The 16,668-nt window shown below is 39.2% G+C and overlaps 1 long non-coding RNA gene across 1 annotated transcript; it reads left to right on the top strand.

Annotated features, from left to right (window-relative positions):
* The first annotated feature begins 319 nt into the window (after positions 1 to 319).
* On the top strand, positions 320 to 10,757 carry LOC134294770 (uncharacterized). The gene is made up of 3 exons (XR_010001466.1): positions 320 to 406; positions 4,920 to 4,999; positions 9,186 to 10,757. It is a non-coding gene; the product is annotated as an uncharacterized LOC134294770 (long non-coding RNA).
* The last annotated feature ends 5,911 nt before the right edge of the window (positions 10,758 to 16,668 follow it).

Here is a 16,668-nt window from a genome sequence, read left to right on the forward strand (position 1 = left end):
CATTGAAAAGGCAGATTATTGTCTGGGAACATTTTGAGGTGAAATAGCCTCTAGGCTTGCTGTTTTCCTTCACTCTAATCAGCAAAGGGAAATTGCCAGGGCATTACTGACCTACTGAAGTACCTTAAGAAGCTGTACAAACCTCTATTGCTAAGTATGAAGGCAGAAAAGTCTCAACAGGCAGTATGGAAAGATCTGGAAGGTAAGATAAAAGGTGACATATCTCTTGACAGAAGTAGCTCTCACTCTCGCATCTTCTCCTCTCTCTCTTTGTTTTGCTTGGCTTAGTCAGGCAACTCTGGAATAATTGGTGTGGACCATGAGATTGAAGATTTCACCTCCAGTTCAGACAACCAAATTCCTTGAAAGAGAGCAAGAGAACTCATCTTCCACGGATGGAGTACTGGTAAAGCAAATTTTTGTCACCCCTTTCTTTATCCTGTACCATTCATTTCCTCACTTGGATCACTGGTAGAGCAGAGCAGAAGGCACCATCTCCCCAAATTAGTTGACATTTCATTATTATTAATCATTATCATATGTATTCATTAAACTTTAGCAGACAGTTAATTGATACTGCAGGGAAACAGCATCACAATAAAAGCAGCAAAAGGTACTAAGCAATCAACAATTTAAATTTGTTTTAGTTCTTAGACAATAATAATAATAATAATAATAATAATAATAATAATAATAATAATAATAATAATAAATCGGATCCCAAAATTATGAAATGCATAAAAAGAAACCTCAGCTTCGCTCAGGCATAGTGAGTGCATAAGACTTACAATAGCCCTTTGTATGAATTGTCTCTGGAATACTGCCTGATCACATGCAGACCCCCTTCCTCAAATCTCCATAATTCCCTCACAATCAGCTTGGAGACGTGAGGTGAGCACATAATGAATTTGCATCAGAGTTTCTGGGTTTTCTGATTTCCTTGATATTATCTGAGATATTGGTGGGAACGATTCAGCTCATGTGCCTCAATCCAGTCTCACCTATGATAATCCATAACATACCCTATTGTTTCTACCGGAGTTAGCCCATTGAGCTCATCAAGGATGCCTTACATTATGCTAAACTGCATCCCTTTAGAATTGCACCTCTCTTGGAGGTGGACCATTTAATGGACTGACACTTCAAATGTTACAATGACAGTTCATTGAATTTCCTGACACCACCAAGAGCCAACTAGCAATGACATATGATGGAGTCCTGAGCTACTCAGACCACAGATGATAGCTAGACAGTTTCTGAGCCAATCAAGAGGTGGTGTGGGCTTCTTGATTAGCTGTCAAATGAAATAAAAATGCTCTGTTGTGTTATGTCAATATTTTGAAGTTCTTTCTCCGCTGACATCCACTTTGGTCATTGAGAATAAACCTCTGGTTTTGCCTTCTACCCATCTGTGTCTAATTTGGCATTCTGGAAGGTGAACCACACTGGGACCCCAAACACACAGTTCTTGGGGTATCTGAAATCACTCAACAGTGGGGCAGGGAGAATGACTCCTTCAGCAGATCTTAAAGCAGAAGCAGGTTGTTAAGGAAGAACATGGTCCTTCCAATAACCTGGGCCTGATCTATATAGGTCTTTCAAGGTCCAAAACAACACTTTGAATTGTGCTTGGAAACAGATTGGCAGCAAATGAAACTACTGCAACTAAAGAGTTGTGTGTTCCCTGTAGCCACTGCCAGCCGCAGTTAGTAATTTGACTGCAGTTCTTTGAACCACTTGAAATTCACTTTCAAACACTTTTCAAAGGTAGTCCCACATAGATTGTGTTGCAGTAATTCAACTGGGAGTGCATCTATGCTGTAGGACTAATGCAGCTTAACAATACTTTAGCTGCCATGATGAGATGCTATGGAATCATAAGAATTCATGTATGGAGTTTTCAGTCTTTTCTGCCAAAGAGTACTGGTTCCTCACAAAAGCACAAAAACCCATGATTTCATGGCATTGAGCCATGGCAGTTAAATAATTAATGTTACAGTGTAGCTGCACCATGAGATATAACTAAGACATGTGTCATTTTGTCCAGATCTAGCATCTCAAGGAATGGGCACAGCTGGATCACAAGCTTTAAATGTATAAAGTACCTCTAACCATCATTGAAACCTGAGCTTCCAGGCTCAGAGTTGATTCCAGGAACACGCTCAAGCTGTGACTTTCAGTATTTAGGGGAAGTGTAACCCCACCCAGCACCTTTTGGCTGACCAGGAATTTACAAAATAATTGGAGGTATGTTTCATGTAAACATGACAGATTTGTTCAACATCTTTATAAATGACTTGGAAGAAAGAATAGAAGGAATTCTCAACAAAGCTGACACTTATGCCAAATTAGGAGGAGAAGCAAATAACGTAGAAGCCTGAATCAGTTTTCAAGATTATCTTAGTATAGTTGAAGAACTGGGCCAAAACTAACAAAGAGGATTTCAACAGGATCAATGTAAGGCACTACTTTTAATTAGGACAAAATTAAAGGTAGAAATACACGATGGGTGAGGTATAGGACATATGGAAATCCTATGTTGTTAGGAAAACACAAACTAAACATAAGTCAACAATGTGATGTGGTGGCAACAACATATGTCAATGTAATTTAAGGATGCACTGATAACAATTGAGGATATCTCTGTTCTGTTCTGCTTTAGTTCAAACTCAATTTGATTCCTATTCAAGTTAGATATCCACAAGGTGGCATTGTTATCAATATGGTAACAGGGCTGGAACCCAAACCCTAAGAGAAGCAGATAATGGAGTTGGGTACGTTTGGCCTGTGGGGGAGAAAAGATTGAGTGATGATATGATAGCCATCTTTAAATTGGTTTAACGGCTGTCATATTGAAGAGGAAGTGAGTTTGTTTTCTGCTCCAGAGGACAGGACCTAATTAATGGGTTCTATTTACAAGAGAGGAGATTCTGCTTGAATATTTGAAAGATCCTCCTGTCAGTAAGAACTATCTTCAAGATAATGGACTGCCTCAGAGTATGATTAACTCTCCTTTGTTGGAGGATTTAAAGCTTAAATTGTAGGTCTAATTCTCAAGGATTCTTTATCTGGATTCTTGTACCAGGAGTGGGTTAGGATGGTGGTGGACTAGATGGTACTTGATATCCTCCAGCTTTAGCATAGTATGATTTTGTGACACTTCAAGACTCTTTGGGAATGCAGTGAACTTTCAGTAGAGGTGTTCAGCAGCTCTTCAGTTGATGCTGCAGCACAGAAAGTAGCCTCCAAAGTCTATAGACCTTTCCTCAAACAACAGATTTTTACTTTTGATTAGTTTTACCTTAAGAGGTATTCTGAAAATCTTTCAAAAATGGAGATGAAAGAAAATGTTTTCACATTCTTTTTAATAAGTACAGCATTTTTTTTTTTACAAAGAAGGATTACATATCAGTTCTTCAGTGCTGGCACAGGGCCAGCTATGCCAATCCTTTCATCTTTGATTGTGGTGTTAATATGATTGAAGCCTAAAAATAAATGTCTTTTTGCACCTTGAAAATTCTCTACACTTTTTATCATAATTGACAAGTGGCAGTTTTTCGGCACTGGTGGTGGATGAAGTCTCATTTCTACAATCAGCTTGTTTTCTGCTGCCCTGGAGACTAGGATGTGGAACAATGGCTTTAAAGTACAGGAAAGGAGATTCCACCAAAACATCAGGAAGAACTTCCTCATTGTGAGGGCTGTTTGGCAGTGGAACTCTCTCCCCCAGACTGTGGTGGAGGCTCCTTCTTTGGAGGTTTTTAAGCAGAGGCTGGATGGCCATCTGTCAAAGGTGCTTTGAATGCGATTTCCTGCTTCTTGGCAGGAGGTTGGACTGGATGGCCCATGAGGTCGCTTCCAACTCTATGATTCTATGATTGTAAGAGCTCTTGGCAATTCTAATGATGGTGTCTACATGGTGGACATCTTCCTTGAGATAGAAAAGTCAACACTGCTGCGTGTTAATCAATTGCAGCATAAAACAGCTTCATCCATTCTTCATGGTTATGGTATTACAACTGTTGGGTAAGCAGCTATCCACCCTTGAGTGTCTAGCATATGAGTTGGCTAGCATATTGTAAAGGCATACTATGCTCCCTGATGAAGATCCTAACTGGCATTCCTGATCTGAGTTTCTTTGTTTTACATTAATTGTATTAGATTTTCAGAAGTATGATTGAATTCAATAACTTAAATACAAAACAAATCAAAGACACTAAAACAACACAAAATGGAGGAATCAAATACCATTTTTTTTCATGTCAGGAGCAACCTGAGTTGCTTCTGGTGTGAGAGAATTGGCCATCTGCAAAGACTTTGCCCAGGGGACGCCCGGATGTTTTTACCATCTTTGTGGGAGGCTTCTCTCATGTCTCCGCATGGAGCTGGAGCTGATAGAGGGAGCTCATCCGCACTCTCCCTGGGTGGGATTCAAACCTGGCAGCCTTCAGGTCAGCAACCCAACCTTCAAATTACAAGGCTTTAATCATCTACACCACCGAATAGCATAATAATCCTGTATCATTCCCATTCCATTACTCCCCCCCATGCCTACTAACTGAAACTAACAAATAAATTTACCCCCATTTTCTAAAAAAACATAAAAAATTAAAAACACAACTGACTTTTCCCCTCCTCAAGCAGAGGCAACTGTCACACTATTATATTGTACTTCTTGTTTCTACTTAATTGCATTTCCACTTTGGCTAAAGATAGACAAATATATTTTAAAATAATACATAACTACGAATAATATTAATATAAGCACTTAACCATTTTGACTAAAGTTCAAATTCTTATAATTTCATCTTTTATTCATAAAGACCCTTGCTGGTAATCCTGATCAGTATTTATGAGGTCTAAGACTCACAACATCAAAATCATTAAAATCCATGCTTACTGTTTTTTCATCACTGCAGCAATCAGAAGTTCTCCCCCAGAACCTACCTTTGAAGCCAGACACCCAGCCCCAATGAAAGGATTTCTGAAATCTGAGAGGGTGAGTCATAAAGTGATACAATGAGTCAGAAGCCCCAGGGCTGAAACTGCTTGTTGCATCATGCATCACTGTGGGGAGAGATCTGGATGCCTCATCACTCAGAACCCTGCTCTCTGGTGCCTTGGAAATCATTTAGGCCCCTTCTACACTGCCACATCATCCAGATTATCAAAGCAGATAATCCACATTATCTGCTTTGAACTGGATTATATGAGTCTGCACTGCCATATAAGGTAAAGGTTTCCCCTGACGTTAAGTCCAGTCATGACCGACTCTGGGGATTGGTGCTCATCTCCATTTCTAAGCTGAAGAGCTGTCGTTGTCTATAGACATCTCCAGGTCATGTGGCTGGCATGACTGCATGGAGTGCTGTTACCTTCCCGCCGGAGTGGTACCTATTGATCTACTCACATTTGCATGTTTTTGAACTGCTAGGTTGGCAGAAGCTGAGGCTAACAGCAGGAGCTCACCCCGCTATCCAGATTCAAACTGCTAACCTTTCAGTCAGCAAGTTCAGTAGCTCAGAAGTTTAACCCACTGCTCCTATTGGAAGTAACTTCTACTGACTTCTACTGGCAGGAGCTGGGGCTAACAACGGGCGTTCATTCCGCTCCCGGGATTTGAACCTGGGACCTTTTGGTCCGCAAGTTCAGCAGCTCAGTGCTTTAACACACTGTGCTACCAGGGGCCCTGCCATATAATCCAGTCCAAATCAGATAATCTGGATTTTATATGGCAGTATAGAAGGGACCTGTTTGTAGAGATCAGCCTGTTTGTAGAGAAGTCTCAGAGGAAGACAGAGACAAATCCCCTTGAAACAAATCTTACCATGAAAACCCCATGATAGGTTTGTCTTCAGATATCCAAAAGGCAGGAACAAATAATGGCAATAATAAAGCCTGTGCATACATCCTTCAATTCAGTACCTTTATGGTGATGCACAATATCCTATAAATCATAAGAAAGCATTTGTGGAAAATAAATATCAGTATTAAACAGTAACATCATTTTTAATGTATAGAAATTATATGCTTGACACATAGTTTTGCTTGACACCTCAAAGGCATCAATGTAGGCCAGGGATGGTTGACCTTCAGAGGCTCGAGGCCTTATTGTTACCCTGCAAGATCTGGAAGGATCATGCCCCACTGAACCTTTTCACTTAAAAAGGACTAAACTCTAAATGCTCCAATGTTTTAGGGAGAATGAGGGATATTTTGCCATTTCCTCTGTACCTGAACTGTTTAAGCCAAGGGGAACATTTTTAAAATATGAGAACTAAAAAGCCTCCCCGATCCTTGAAGAAATAAGAGTGGGGACATAATAAAATTCCAGCATTCTTAGTGAAAAAAGTTTCTTCTCAACTGGGGAGTGGGTTGTGGGGACGATTGGGGTCTCAAAATGACCTTGGGAGCAATGTACAGGTCACGGGCAACACTTTGCTCACCTCAATGTGGATACTCCTTAGTGAGAACTCCATAAGCAAGATAACACAACTGAAAAGTAATCTTCTAATTCTTTTCCTAACTTCTTATAATGGGGATTCTTAGAAGTAGGCTTTAGTCTAAAGTGTCTTTGTTCCCTACTGCTTTATGAAAACAGAAGGCAGATACCAAATAAGTACTGCTATCCTCAGCACCACAAGTTATTTTACTTGATAATATAATGCATAGTATAAAGTGTTTGGGAGGAGAGCCACATCTAGACATGGACTGAAGACACATTAGAACTGTCCTGAAGTGTGATGATACTATAGGCTGAACCAGGTTTGATAAAATGTAATGATGAAAGTCATTACAAAATCTGGGAAGGTAAAACAGAACCTTCTAAGTGCCAGTGAACCTTACAGCTCTGGTGCAAAAAGTGGTACTGGATGCAGCTGACAATGCCTGTAGCAAGTCTGTGAGACCCAAAACAACTAGATATATTTTTATCCAATTAGCTGCCATGCTTACAATTAAGTAACTATTCCTCATTAATATGCTATTAAGGTAAAACTACAAAGACTGATGACTTTTCTATTTCTTTAGTTTTATCTCATCTGTTTCTTTGAAGAAATAATCTTATTCCTGATTAAAGTTCATATTGCCAACTGCCCAAAAACTATTTCCTACTGAACATTTTATCTTCCTACTGCACAAAATGTGTCCAGCTACACACTAACACAATATTTGCTGAGGAAAATAATCAGGTTGTTGGAAATTGAGAAGTACTCTCCAATATCTAGATACTAAGACATGAAAGTCTTCAAGGATGCACAACAGGAACAGTTCTTAGAAAACAGAGCAGAAGTCATTGATACCCTTTCAGCTGTGACAAAACGTGGCCTCAATATCCAGTTAGTAGCCTTGATATGGCTGGCCGTTGGCTTTAGGAAGAGTGCCACCTCAGGCAGCATATGGATTTACTTGCTGGGGCTTTACATGGATTTCAAAGACAGGCATATGAGTAGTTGACTGAGACAGGGTCTTTAGATCAGGGACCCCCAAACTCCACTCCTCCAGGTATTTTGGACTTAACTCCCAGAAGCTTCAGCTCCCTTAGCCAATGATCAGAGAGCTGAGGACCAAAATACCTAGAAGCCCAGAGTTTGGGGGAAAGCCTTAGAGTATAATTGCCTAGTTACAATGAAAAGGCTTTCCTTAGCTGGATATTCAGGCCTTTTCTAGTTGAAACAATTGTGGAAAACAGCCAAGATGCAATAATAATAGCGGATAGGAGGGTGTTCCTGGAAAGCAAGCTTGAGCCAGCTGGGTTCATTCCAGTTGCTAGACAGAAAGATTGTGCTTGAACTGTTGCTGCTAAAGCTACAGTAATATATAGCAAGGTTGTTAGTAGTATAACTCCTTGCTTTATCCCTATATGGTTATGAAAGATCTTGGGACACAATTCACCATGTCAAAATATTTTCTTTTCTCCCAATAATTTGGTGACTGGTTTCTCCCAGAGTATTTTCCCATCTCGAAGCCATTGGGCTCCCAACCCTTCCCTCCTCCCCTTTATTCATGGATTTCCCACTCCCTTCTATAATTTGCTACCTCTATAATGTTGCATGGCAACAGTAGGAAGTCCTTCTGTATTGTCTTTCTGTCTGTATCATCCACTCTGATTGGAAGTAGCGACTTTCCAGTTTTGGGCAAGATTTTCCCCTAGTCCTAGGTCTCTGGTATTCTTTGGTAGCCTTTCAATTTAGCAGGCTCAAAATAGTGAACATTTGAAATAAGACATAGCTGGGTTTATGGCTGTGATTTATGGCTGTGTTGATGTGGACAAGCTTCTGGGGCAAGTAAGGAAGACAACCTGTTTTCTTGATCCCTGTACCTCTTGGCTGGTAATCCAGGGAAAAGATGCAATTAGACCTCAAACACAACAAATTATTAATACATCTTTCAGGGAGGGGAATTTTCCATCCTGTTTCAAAGAAGCAGTAGTTAGACAACTGCTGAAAAAGCCCTCCCTTGATCTCGTGAACCTTAATAATTACAGAACAGTCTCTAACATTTCTTTTTTAGGCAAAATTATTGGAAAGGCAGTTGTCCTCCAACTTCAGGCAGTCTTGGATGGCGCACACTTCCTTGACCCATTTCAAACTGTCTTCAGAGCAGGATACAGAGTTGAGACTGCTATAGTCACCATAGTGGATGACTTAATATGGAACAAGGGGTATGAGTCTCTGAATGTGTTTCTAGACCTCTCAGTGGCTTTCAGTATCATTGACCATGGTATCCTTCTAGAAAAATTGGAATGCTTGGAGGGCTGGGAATTGAAGGCATGGTGGTTACAGTCATGGTGGTGCTTGGGGATAGCAGCTCCTCAAAAAAGGAGCTGTTATGTGGCATCCCACAAGGTGCCATTCTATCCTCAATGCTTTTTAATATTTACATGAAACCACTGGGAGAGATTATCCGTAGGCATGGGGCGGGGTGATTTCAGTATGATGATGACAGCATTAATGATTGTGAACTCATGACAAAGAACTGACAGACCTGGATTGTGACTTGGATTATGCCTCTGAATGTATATTTATAGGGATGTTTTAACTTAATTCATTTTTAACTATTATGATTGTACTGTATTTGTTTTTATATACAGTGTTCGCTGTTTCGCGGTTTTTAAATAAACACTAAAATAATAGTATAAATTATAAAATAATAATATAAATCCCTCTTTCTACTTACTTCCTAAGGAGAAGGAAGGAAGGAGAAACCGAAGGAAGAGAAAAGGAGGCTGAAGCAGCTTTGTTTTTACCTCAAGCGCACATGCGCATGCTTGAGAGGCAAGGAGGGGACAGAGATGCTACTTGCCAGTGAGGTTGTAAACACCACAAATATCATGTCCCTACTTCGCGGGTGGTCCTGGAACGTAACCCCCATGATAAGTGAGGGAACACTGTACTCTGTTTATATTGGTTGTATGCTGCCATGAGAAGGGCGGGATAGAAATGTTGTAATAAATAAATAAATAAATAAATAAATAAATGGCATCCAAATATATTTCTCCATGCCTTCAAAACCAGCCTCAGCTAAGGATAGTGTGTCCCCTCTGAATGAATGCCTGGAGGGTGTGATGGGCTGGATAAGGAAAAACAAATTGAATTTGAATTTACACAAAACAGAGGTGCTTTCCATCAATGGTCCTAATCTAGGGATGAAGGTGTGCCAACCAGTTCTGGATGCAGTTACACTCCTCCTGTTTGCATCTTGGGAGTGCTCCTGGATCCCTCTCTCCAAATGTCAGTTCAGGTGGATGCGATAATCAGGAGTGCTTACTACCAGCTTCGGCTGATTCCTAGACTTGGAGGACCTAAAGTTGGTAGTGTACACACTGGTAGTCTCAAAGTTGGACATTTGCAATGTGTTTTACATTGGGCTATTTCTGTACCAAGTTTGGAAACTCCAATTGGTTCAAAATATGGCAGCCAGATTGGTTACTGGAACATCCAGGAGTGAGCACGTTACACTAAAATCACTTCACTGGCTGCCAATTAGTTTCTGGGCAAAGCACAAAGTGTTGGTTTTGGTCTTTAAAGTCTTACAGGATCACCTTCTCCTGTACAAAGACTTAAGTCCCCTGGGGAGCGTCTACTCTATTCCCCCAGAACCCGACTGACGACCGTCACCCAGAGCACCTTTTCATTGGCCACCCCAAAACTGTGGAACAACTTGCCGGAAGAGCACTGACAGCTAAATGAGCTGTCAGAATTTGAAACACACATGAAGATCTATCTCTTCTGGTGGGTCTCACCAGCCGATTTTAACCACAAAATTTAAACTTGCATTTTTTTTGTATTTTATTATGCATTTTGTTTTAATTACGTTTCAATGTGTGTATTTTGTAGAATGTTTTTTAGATGATCGAGTGTTTTTGTGATGTTTTAACCCACCTCTAGTCATGAGAAGAGGAGGGTAAGAAATAAAATGATGATGATGACTTTTGACAGCAACTTTTACCACATTTCCTTAAACGTTTACATGCAAACTCTCATTAAACTATGTTCACATCACAGGTTTCAGCAATCTATCCTGAAATTTCCTGATGCAAATATAACATTTCACTCTTGTTATTATAACATATTAATGGATGAGAAACATTTTTATATGAAGAGGAAGAGAAAGAATTTACTCCATTACTCAAAACTGTTTCAGAAACAGAAATATGATGATACATCTGCAAATGAAATAAGAAAACATATTTGTCCCCAGTTTTAGAATTCTACAAATCTAGAATGCTAAAGATACCTATTTTATAGGTCTTCCCTGCAAGTATTTTTACTTATATTTTAATCAAATTGCTCACTTTTGCAAATGTTACTTTAACCTTTTGATTACTTTTCAGAGCTTATATCTGGGTCTCTTTATAAAGTATTTTCCAGTTCTTCTTCTCCTCTTTTTAAAACATTACTGAAAAGAAATGAAGCTTATTGATGATCTTTCAACTTGGCTATAAAATTTCATTCAAAAATGCACTTTTGATGTACAGTTACATGAAAAGTAATTTTGTTGCCCAGGCACTTTTGAAGGTCAGCAAATCTCTAGCTTCTAATTACCATTATTTTATCATTTCCACCCCATAAGTTGGAGATTCTGCTGATGCTTTAAAGAAAATGAAGTCTCCAGCTTTGTTTTTTTCTGTTATATAGTCTCAGAGTTTTCATTTAGTTTAGCTTACTTGGACAGCAGACGAGCTATACTCTTAAATAATACTGGATTTAACAGATTGAAGTTAGAAATCTTATTTAACTTATTTAAAAATAAAGTTATTCTAGAGGAGTATTTTAAGATATGAAACAAATATACACACACTGCAGTTTTTTTTTTCAAAATTTGGTGATGCAAAGTCATATGTGTATTTTGAAGATATCTTATGTGTTAAACTGTATAAAAATTCTACAAGCCAAAGCTCAGATGGAAAATGAGTTTTTTTAAAAGTAAGTATAATAAGAAACAGAGAAGCCATTCATAATAAAGAGACTTCGATTAGACTTCAATTTTACTTTGTAACCTAAAAAAAAAATTCTATTTCGGAATGTAAATTGATATTTTATATTTGTATATCTGAGAAAGTGAGACCATGAACTCAGCAGGAATTGGTTGTAAAGCTGTCTTTCCTTAAACCCTTCGAGTAAAGTAAAAATGTTGCTGATGGAGAGAAATACCACTTTGCCCACACCATTTGTTGTGTGAATGAAGCCATTCTGAGACTGAGTTCCAAAGCATGAAACAAATGATAATTCAGAAAAATTTGGGCTGCTTTAAAAAAAATTGTCTTAGGACCACAGTATGAGTCTTGTTAAAAAAGAATTATATTGTAACCTGATATAAATGTTAGGTTTTAAAAATAATGTTGCTGATATGAAAGCCAGGTCCATGGATACTGTGTGTGTGAAGAAACAATTCAATGTGTTGGTGAAATCTACAGAGTTTTCATCAATAAACTGGATTTGGAGTGAATTGTCCTAAGGTGAAGGCATGGTGCCTCTTTGTATGGAAGAAAATGTCCCCTAACTTTTCTAGCCTTTTTGGATACTGGGCCCTTGTTTAATCCTATCATCATGGAGGTTGTAATTTTACAAGATTTTTAACCGTCTCTGCTAAATAATGCTGGTGCATCACCAAACTACAAATTCCAGGATACCATACCATGATATCAAACCATGATAATGAAGGTGGTGTCAAACTGCATTAATTTTACAGTATAAATGGACTCCAAGGAATACAAATTATGAACAACCATGTAAGAATGACATGAGTATCTTGACTGCTCAAAGTTTATAAACCAGGGTACAGAAAAATGACACTCCATTAGCACCACAATAAATAAATTGCACACACTCGTAATATCTTCTTTTTTGGGGGGGGGGGGAGGGGGGGTCAATAGATGTAGAAAAAGTCAGAGGAAGCAATACTTAGAAGAACCAGTACTCCCAGCATTGCCATTACTGACCAGAATTTTTGTGGCTTACATGAATTGACATCCAACAATGCTTAGAAGGTTCTAGGTACATTGTTGTGCTGTAAAGCCAATAACTTAGTTTTGCTGCTTCACAAAGATAGTATTTTTCAGATAGGTACTTCAGGAAAGTTCACAGCTTGGTAAGTGATGCTTGGTGCAGCCATGTTACATGTAAATCAATAGATACTTAGGCCAGTGATTCTCAACCTGTGGGTCTCCAAGTATTTTGGCCTATAACTCCCAGAAATCCCAGCCTGTTTTCCAGCTGTTAGGATTTCTGGGAATTGAAGGACAAAACATCTGGGGACTCACAGGTTGAGAACCACTGACTTAGGCTATCTGTCAGAGGTACTTTGTGCTTTTCCTGCATGGCAGGGGGTTGGACTAGATGGCCCACGTAGTCTCATCCAGCTCTATGATTACTGGATCCAGAATCCCAAACTCTTCTGGTGATAATTCAGAAGCAAGAAGAGATGTATAATATTGACGCCTAATCCAAAACTAGAGTAATAGGGTAAAGTAAATTAGCATCCCACCCATGATTAGCCTCTTCAAGTTTGAAGTTACAGTGTGTGTGTACATGTATGTGCATGTGGGGGAGGAGGGGTGGCAAAATAATGTTGCTGCCATACAAAATAAGAATTCTGTCTTTGCAATATAATCTTCCTTCAGTTACCACATTTCAAGCATTGCAGACAGTGAGAAAGTGGTAGCATTGACACATAGGAATTAGAACTCCTATACTGGTTGATCCAAAGCTTTTTTCAGTCCCACTCCCAATTTCATCTATGAAGAAAGTTACACATCCCTTGTTGAGTTTTCCATGTCATATTTTCTTTCTAACTGGCCATTAGTGGGGCAGTGCAAGGTGGGAAGGGTGCCCTGAAACACATCATGAGTGTATTATGGATTAGCTAGACATTGTAGTATTTGTATCTGAGTCTGTGGCAGGCAGATGCTTCCGGAGTTTTTCTACCCCTGGTGTATACTTTTTACAGAGGATGTCCAGCAGCAGACTCTAGAGTCCTTCCCTTTTTCCCATCAAATTTCTGACTGTGGTGGAATGACAACAGCTGTATGTGTGACTAGTGGCCTTTCCAGTATCTCTCATTCAATATGCATAGGCAAATATAGGCATTCCAAAAACCGAAACAACAGAATCATTGGTCCCAAGCATTTCTGGCAAGGGAGATTCCACCTGTATTTGCTCTGTTGATATTAGATTGGTAACTCAGCTGCTCTTTTTTGTTGAATCTCTAAATTCTACTATGAAATGCTTGACTGAAATGTATTTTACCTCACTGTTAGGAATTTAGGGACTTAAATAAACCTTATTTTAGGGGGCAAAATTATTATAGGGGGCAATATTCTCATTTTAGCTGCCAGATTTTGGCTCCATACCTGCATTTTATTGTTCTTTCACTCATATCCCATATCACCAGGACATGATAACCCAGTTTCTCTATTCTGATAGTGTCCATCATGAACAAGCTTGAATGTTTCTAGGGAGCTTTGGAGCCTCTTGTTTCATGACATGTATTTCATCTAACTGGTCTACTTTCAATTTTTGAAATATGCCGGAAGTAGGAGAAAAGCACAAACACCTGTCAACAGGGAGTCTGTGAATTCAGTGTTCCTGTATTCTCCATCCAAACTTTGCAAAAATGTCAGGAATATACTTTTTAGGAAGCTGAAAACGTACTTTGAACAAAGGTTGGAGGGAAAGAAAAGAGAGTGAGAGATTAAGCTTGTCTTTGCCGCAGGAATCAGTTTAGTCACATATCCAGTGACTAGCATACTTAATAAGTGATTTATCCTGCTCTTCATTTATTATGGCAGGGATGAAATGGTATGCAAGGACAGGATATAATCCATTCACACTCGGCAGGCGATGGCACAGAGTGATGCTGGCAGCCCTGCATTAGGCTTCATTAACCCTGGAACATGCTGCATATTCAAGCTTGGCACTCTTATCCGAGCTGCAGGCAGGAACCCGTGAGTAATCATATTACCTACAACCAACTGTATCCACATGGAGTCGAGGAACACAATTACAGCCTTTTGAGATTCAATTATGAAGCTGTGAGCATTCTCATGTTTGAGAGTCCAATGTAGGCTTTAACAACCCCTTTGAAAAAGAATGCTACATCAGGAGATGTAGCAAATAACAAAGGTAATGAACAACCTCCTTCCCTCCCCACCATATTACATCAACATGTCTTCCAAAAGAACTTTCTAATATATTTGTGTTTGCTATAGGGAATGAGGAGGAGTCCAGGAAGTGCCGCCAACTGGATGAAATGCTTTAGGCTCCATCTACACTGCCAGATAAAATCCAGATTATCTGCTTTGAACTGGATTATAGGAGTCTACACTGCTTTGTAATCCAGTTCAAAGTAGATAATCTGTATTTTAGCTAGCTGGGGAGATGAGGCCCTACTCGTAGAAAGTGCCTCCATCCAGTGTTTTGGGAAACTGTTCTCCTTGGCTCCCTTGTTACCTCCCTCCTTTCAACAAAGTCATTCTATACGGCAGTTTCAGGGGGCTTCTTTAGAGAGGTGGGAGTAAGAAGCCACTTTTTTCCAGCCCAACCCCATGTGTCTAAATCTCAGTCCAATGAAAATAAGTATTCGTATTTGTTCACAACTCTGATTGTGAGGAAACGTTCTTTCGAAATTCTCTATCCTGTTGGTGGAAAGAACTGGGAGGGGACACAGAGAATATTTCACTGAATTACTGCATATGGAGTTTTCTTACAGACAGAATTCACTATGAATGTAGTAGTTGAAAGATAGCTTCATTTCTCCACCCTATCAAGTTTTTTTTGTTTGTCTCTTTGATTGTTTGATCTAATACTGCAAGTGGCAACAACCACAAGAAGACCGTCAAACTGCCATTATTTTACATGTTCTGCAGTGCATTTTACCCACATCATCTGGGGTATTGCGATAGTAAGTAGACTAAAGAGCCCCCTGTAGTTTACTGGAGCCTGCCATTTGTTGTTGTTGTTGTTGCTGCTGCTGCTGCTGCTGCTTGACTTATCCTCTATTAGTATTTCAGTAATGTGAAGAGGACGGAGAAAGACCAATATTCTATTCATAGTTTAGCTGCTTTTCCTCTGCATCTCTGAAACCTTCTCAGAAGTGATGCTAACTTAGCAAAAGTAGGGGTGGGGTTTGCTTGTCTCTGTGTGTTTTGGACTGCTGCCCCTTGGTACTACCTATGCCAGTGAGGTCTTATGGAAATTTAAGTCCTAAACCCTGAGAAAGTCAAATGATAAGAAGGAGAAATCTCAGGATCCCTACCCTCTCCCCTCAATCTCTGGAACTAGAAAATGTTATATTTTATTATGTTACTGGGTAGGGCTGAAATATCAGCTCTACTATATTTCCCAAATGAAACACAGAGTTGGAATGATCTTTGAAGCAGAGCAGGAAGAGAAACAGAAAATAAACAATAACTTTGGCCAAATTATCTACCAAGCAACAGCGCTACTTTCAGCATGACCTGCTGATAGAAAAACATTATAGATAAAGATTATTTCAAGTATAGTAGAGTCTCACTTATCCAACATTCACTCATCCAACGTTCTGGATTATCCAACACATTTTTGTAGTCAATGTTTTCAATACATCGTGATATTTTGGTGCTAAATTCGTAAATACAGTAATTACTATGTAGCATTACTACCTATTGAACTACTTTTTCTGTCAAATTTGTTATAAAACACGATGTTTTGGTGCTTAATTTGTAAAATCATAACCTAATTTGATGTTTAATAGGCTTCTATTTAATCTCTCCTTATTATCCAACATAGTCGCTTATCCAATGTTCTGCTGGCCCATTTATGTTGGATAAGTGAGACTCTACTGTACCAGTGTTTTATAGGAGTTTAGAGTTACATAGACAGTGAAAAAGTGTGCATGAGCGTATGCACATAGGATAATCCTTATCTGTGTTTTATGTGATCAGCACATAATGTAGCCAGAGTTTGTTTAAGAGGTTGCTCTCAGGATCTGGCTCCTGACATAATAATAACTTCTGGTTCTTTGACTTGGAGACATAATATTGTAGTTACAGCATTTCTAGCACAGAAATGCTGTAACTCAGCAAATAATGCTGAGTATTATTCCATATTACTCCATGGGGAGTTGTTAGCTATTGTCAAAATGGAGTTGATCAGGTTCACTAAAAGATATCAGCATACAGCTGATTTT

Source organism: Anolis carolinensis, chromosome 1 (genome assembly GCF_035594765.1).
Source record: "Anolis carolinensis isolate JA03-04 chromosome 1, rAnoCar3.1.pri, whole genome shotgun sequence".
Classification (NCBI taxonomy): Eukaryota; Metazoa; Chordata; class Lepidosauria; order Squamata; family Dactyloidae; genus Anolis; species Anolis carolinensis.